General features: G+C 55.9%; 1 protein-coding gene across 4 annotated transcripts in view; it reads right to left on the bottom strand.

The window, feature by feature from the left end:
* SLC26A9 (solute carrier family 26 member 9) overlaps positions 1–2,354 on the bottom strand; it is a 29,136-nt gene extending 26,782 nt beyond the window's left edge. For 3 of the 4 annotated variants that reach the window (XM_044758372.2, XM_070497483.1, XM_044758373.2), the window contains exon 1: positions 2,271–2,348. The gene's annotated coding sequence lies outside the window, so the exon portion shown is untranslated. Of the gene's footprint in view, positions 1–2,270 lie in introns of all 4 variants that reach the window. The other variant, XM_044758374.2, reaches the window with a different exon arrangement.
* Positions 2,355–5,734: the final 3,380 nt, after the last annotated feature.

The following is a 5,734-nucleotide window of genomic DNA, read 5'->3' as shown; positions in this document are numbered from 1 at the left end:
ATCTGGCGGGCAGGGAGGCAGGGAGCCCGCTTGTGGGGTTTCGGTCAGGTCTGGAGGTGATCCTGTCATTGTGGCCCAGGCTGACTTCCTCCTCAGCCCTGCTTGGTGTGTGTATGTGTCGGGGGGGGGGGGTTTCTCTGACTTGCGCATGTGCCAGGCACGGAGCGCCCTGGCTTGGCCAACCCACCCTGGCTTCTTATCACCGGTCCCTGCCTGGAGATCGCTGTGTTCCGGGGAGAGGAAAGGTCACTTTGAGTCTCCCCTTTGCTCTAGCTGCTGGTTCCTCCCCGCCTCATCCAGGGTGGGAACCACAGGGAAAGGGCCACCTCTGAGTGGCCGGGTGGGCTGGGGTGGAGCGGGGCTGGGATAGGAGGGTTGGGGGTCTCAGCTGAGGACCGTGTCCGGAGTGACAGTGCAAAGGCCTGTGGGTCTCCAGGGCATGTTATCAATACTGCTTTTATTTCTACTGTCCCCGTGTTTCTGGGGACAATTCCCACCCCTCTTCGCCCCCCAATTCCTCATCAGTAATGTCGGGAGAGGACGAGCTGTCGCAGAGTTGCCTCCCTGTGCTTGGGCTGCTCCAGGGCTGGTGTCTCCCGTAGGGGAGGGATTCCCTGCACCACTCCCTGAATGCCCACTCCTCATCTCCAAGCCTGCTCTCCTCTCCCTCTCTGCTTTCCTTACTGGGCAGGGGGCGTGGCTGCTGGGCTGAGGAGATAAGGTCCAGCAGTGAGATCTGCCCAAGGTCGTGGGATCCCTGAAATGGTCCTTTAAGGTTAGACTCCGAGATGTCTGTAAGGACACAAGGGTTAGTCTTGCCTGGAAGCCAGTGAGTGGATGAGGAGACCAGTGAAGGCCTGGGCCACTCTAGTTCAAGGAGTCCAGAGCTCGGTCAGCGCTGTGCCATCCCTCATTCCCCCAGGGGGCTCCCTGGGGTCAGACTCCGGCTGTTTATTTCAATTCCACACACGTTCTCTAAATGCCCACTACAAGCTGATGCCTGGGAAGACTCTGGACATTAAGAGAGAAAAAGAGTCGGACTCTGCCCCCAGGGTTTCCTGCAAATGAGCCTCCAGAGTAGTGGACCGGGCCCTGGCAAGTGCCTGGGAAGGCCATCCTGGTGCGGAGGCCTGTGTGCTGGTCTCCGTGTGGACCGAGGAAGGTCTTGCCAGGTCTGAATGCCAGATCCGAGGGGAGGGAGTGGGGAGCGCTGCGGGGCTCTGGGAGAGGGGTGTCTGTGTGAGGAGGCCATCCAGGGGCATAGTCCTCATGGGGCTGCCCTGCTTGGGACAGCATCCACTCTGAGGGGCACACCCTTACAGTCACTCTTCCTTCTGGTGCTCAGACCCATTGGGGCCAAGGGTAAGTGGGAGTTTATGCTAGGATGATAAAAGCTTTGCTTGACCTGGGCTGGGGACCCCGTGAGGTGGTTTTGAGGAACGGGAGCACTGCCTGAGGGTGACTTGGGATCCCTCAGAGCTGCAGGATGAGGGGTTGGGAGGCCAGAAGCCTGTGGAGCTGGCCTAAACCATTGTCCTAGCCCAACTCCTCCTGTGTTGAAGCATTCACCTGGGACACTGGTCCCCTGGGTCCTGCTCCCCCTGCCTGAGGGAGCTGGCCCCTGGCTTGCCCTCTCCTAATCCTCGGTTTGCCCTCCTTCCACCTCTTCCAATTTCTCAGGATTAATGGGGACAAATGAAATTTCGTGCAGCCCAAGCAGGTACCCCAAGCTGGTGGAGAAGTGAACGAGTGAAAGAGGACATCGGCGGGGGGCAGAAGGAGGGGAGACAGCCCCGCAGAGCAGGCCGGTGAGCCAAGCATTAAGAGCTTCTTGCTTCCAAGACTTGAAAAGAAAAGGGAGAGGTGCAGCCAGCCCCTTCAAAGGCTGGTGCCGAGGAGGGTCCAGCATTTTTGTTCTCTCCTTTGCAGAGCAAAGAAGCCCTTGCAAAGGAGCTGGCTGTTTCGCCTCACTCCGTTTTGGTGTCTGGCAGAACTTCTCCACCAGACCTCCCGTCCTGCAAGCTCCCTTCAGCCTCCAGCTTTGCAGCTGAGGTCCTTATGTGGAGGTGAGGAGCCCCCTCCAGAGGTGAAGAGCTGGGGCTGCTCTCACACTCAGGGGCTGGAGCGCCCTTGCCACTTGTGCTCAGATTGGCAACCAACCTACCCCCACAACCGGTTGGCTCCTGTCATCCCTCCTCTCAGTACCCCCGGTGCCCACCCTCTTCGAGGGATGACCCCCAGCCCGGCGGCATGGCCTGGGCGGGGCTTACCGGCGGGTGAGGGGGCCGCTGGGCAGGGCTGCAGGTGTGCCTGGGGAGCGGGCAGCTGAAAGGTGTTCCAGAGGTGTGCGGAAGGGCTCTGCCCAGATAATCCAGGGAGGCGTTTATAAATACCCTCACCTCAGGGCCACGGCTGGGCCGGCTTCTGATTGGCTCCGAGGGGAAGTGGTTTTGAACACTACACCATAGCTAAGCCTGAGGAGATAGGAAAAGGAGATAAGGGGGAAAAGGTCCCAAATGAACAGCCCTTTTTTTGTTTCACCTGAGGAGCAGGGCTGTTTGATGGGAGCTTGGCACTTCCTAAATCCACCCCGAAGACAATAGGTCACATTCAGCGGGGCCCCTGCTCCACAGGCTCCCCCAAGGCGGCCAGTGGAGGCTGAGGAGGGGACAAGGCAGACCCCTCTCTGAGCTTGCTGTCCTGCTGCTTACAGGGCTGAGGTCAAGCCAAATAGCCTCTAGGACAATGGGACCCATTGAGGCCCCCCGAGGGGTGGGGTCCTCGGGCTGCTTGCTTTGAAGGTTGGAGATCGGGGGTCGGGGCGGGGGGGACGGTAGACCTCTGAGCACCCTTGACGAAGGGGACGAGCCATGTCTGGGAGGCCCTCAGGGCCCTTGGGAGGTTTGGGGCTGTGGTGGAGACCTGGTTCCCAGTTTTGTCCCCAACCTTAAGTCACTTGTAAGCTCTGCACCTTGGTCTGTCCACTAGGGCAATAGGGAATGTATTCCTTGCCCTCCTAAGGTCCCGGGCAGGGTGCAGGGGGAGCATGGGGGTTTGGGATATGGTGAAGGAGCTCATGAAGCTGGACTTACAATTACATGTAAGGTGACCTGAAGGCCAGCAAACCTCTAATTCATAGGCTTCTGTCACTTCCAGGAATTAATGTCCCCCTGGGTCCTGGCTCTGCCCAGGCTGCTGCCTGCTGGCTGAGTCGGAGCTGCCTACACATCCTGTGGCTGTTGAGCACTGTGTAAGAGCCTCATAAGTTGGATAGGCAGGTTGGGGGAGTGTCTGGACATTTCTCCCGGGAGAGAGAATCGCCCCCCGATGCCAGGAGCCCCTTCCTTTGCGACCTCTGGAGCAGCACTGCCCTAGTCCTGAATTGTCCTTGCATCTCTCCAGAAGAAAACAGCGGCTCTGAGGTGGGCTGGAATCAGTACAGGGGGCTTCAGTGGGGCACCCCTGGGAGTGAGGGTAAAAACACCCCTAGGAAGGCAAAATGAGCTAGCTTCAGCATGTAATAGGGATACAATAAATATTTCTTGAGTGACTGAAAGGGTGAATTGTCTGCAAGCCCAGCCCAAGGGAGAGTTTATAGCTGCGTGGCTTGTGGGGACTAGGAAACACCCGAGGTCACTCAGAGTTGTCAGGGTGTAGCCAGGGGCCTGAGCATGGCTGAAGAAAGCTAGCGTGCAAGCCACCCAAGCATGCCCTGTCACCTACAGGAGGAGGGATGTGTGCATGGACACTTCCTCCAGGGGCCTTTCCGCAGGCCCCTGCACGGGCTTGGCTGCCCTGTTCCCACGGCTCCCTCTCTGTCACCATGGTAACAACACACTGATCACAACACCGTGGTAACAACACACTGATCCCCCTGATGGTAGCTACACGTTCAACTGTCAGTCTCTCTCCAAAGACTGTGGACTCCAGGAGGAGGGCAGGGCATTGCCTGTCCATTCTCTTTTGTATCCCTACCATGTAGCCCAGGGTCTGGCACTCAGTAGGAGCTCAGTGTAGACTTATGGGATTGATGAATGACTGTATGATGGAGTTTTAAAGGAAGCAGAGCCAAAGGGCAAGAATTTGTCCACATGTCTCCAGTATTGTCCAGTGGTGTGGGTAGCCTGACATGTTCTAAACTTTGGGCAGGCAATTCCTAGAAAGCAGATGAGTCATCGAGCTTTCCCTATAGCCAGGTGACAGTGGACATCAAGCTCAAACAACTGAGTCCCCTTGCTGAGATCCCATGCCTGCCAGGGAAACTTCCAGTTGTAATTTGGTCCCTTCGGAGCAGAGAATGCACTGCCCAACTGATCGGAGCATCTGGGGCTACCTGCAGGTACATGTCTCTCTTTTAAATGACCGCAGGCATTCTGGTCTAACAGTTGGTCTAGTGTGAGTTTTGTAAATGTGAGTTGATCTCCCCTGAGTCTGACTGACTTTCTGTAGTAACACTTGGCTTTCACATGGGTTATCTGGTTTAATCTTCATAACAACCATGTGATGTAGGCACATTGCTCTCATTTTTCAGATGAGGAAACTGAGGTTGACTGAAGTGAAATAACTTTCCCAAGGTCACAAAGACCTGGACAGAAGAGGCAAGACTCTAACTTGGGTATTCTGGCTTCAAATGCTGTGCGTAGTCCATTGTGTCACTTTAACTTTTGAACCTGCAGAGCTAAGGATGAAACCTCATACAAGACCCCACCTTGGAGACACTTTCAGCCTCCCTTTCAGGTGTATCCCCCAAGGTAACCTGGATGAAGGTGCTGGGGGCTCCAGAACACTTTCTGGGGTTGGGAGCTTGTTGGCTCTCCCCCCCAGCCCTTTTCCTATTGTCTCAGCAAAATTCTGGGCAGGTAGATTTTGCATAATGGGGCAGGAGGGACAGGTGAGCCCAGGGGTTCCTCTGAAGTCACCAAGAGAGATGGACAGAATCTGGGGACTAGTCATGGGTGGGAGACCTAGGAAGGAGGAAGCCAGGTCAGAGGTTAGAGCAGCAGAGGACAGGAGGGAGAGAGGCCGATGGCTCAAAGGGCATCTTGGATAGAATTAAACTGTGGGGCGGAGTTAGGGCTTGTGGGGGGATAACAAAGATACAGAGAGACACACAGACAGATAGCAGAAATAGAAATACAGAGAAAAAGAGGCTCAGAAAAAAAAGAGAGAGGGGCAAAGAACACATTAACATCCAATGCAACTCAGTCTGGGGCTCTGTTGAATCATCGTCTGCTTTTCATGGTGAAAGCAGGTGAGCATCCACACCATACCTGTCTCTGGAGCAATACAGAGTCTCCTCGGTAGCAACCTACTCCTCCCCCACCCCGACATTTGCAAGCTGTATTCATTCATCCATTCATTCACTTAAAAACTGTTACTGAGTGCCAGCTTCTTGTCCTGGGGATACCGAGAAAAATAAGGCACAACCTCTGCCCTGAAAAGGTCTCACTCTGGTGGGGAAGCAAGGAGGTGACAAGACCGTTGTCCCATGGGAACACAGAATGCTGCGAGAGTGCAGAGGAGAGGCACCTGGCTCAGCCCTCGAGGAGGGAAGGAAGGGCAGGGAAGCTGTCCCCCAGGAGGGGACACAAAGGGCCCGCTGTGACCAGAGCCTGGAGACCCGAGTGCTAGACCCAGGAAGAAGCAGGATGGGGGCTGCCCCTGGAAGCATTATTTGTAGAAGGGGTTTCCAGCTTGTCTCCAAGCCCTCTGACTTGTGACTCCGTCCAAGTTT

This window comes from Equus asinus, chromosome 25 (genome assembly GCF_041296235.1).
Source record: "Equus asinus isolate D_3611 breed Donkey chromosome 25, EquAss-T2T_v2, whole genome shotgun sequence".
Classification (NCBI taxonomy): Eukaryota; Metazoa; Chordata; class Mammalia; order Perissodactyla; family Equidae; genus Equus; species Equus asinus.
Note: the sequence above shows the minus strand (reverse complement) of the source record. Positions and strands in the feature narration are given on the sequence as shown.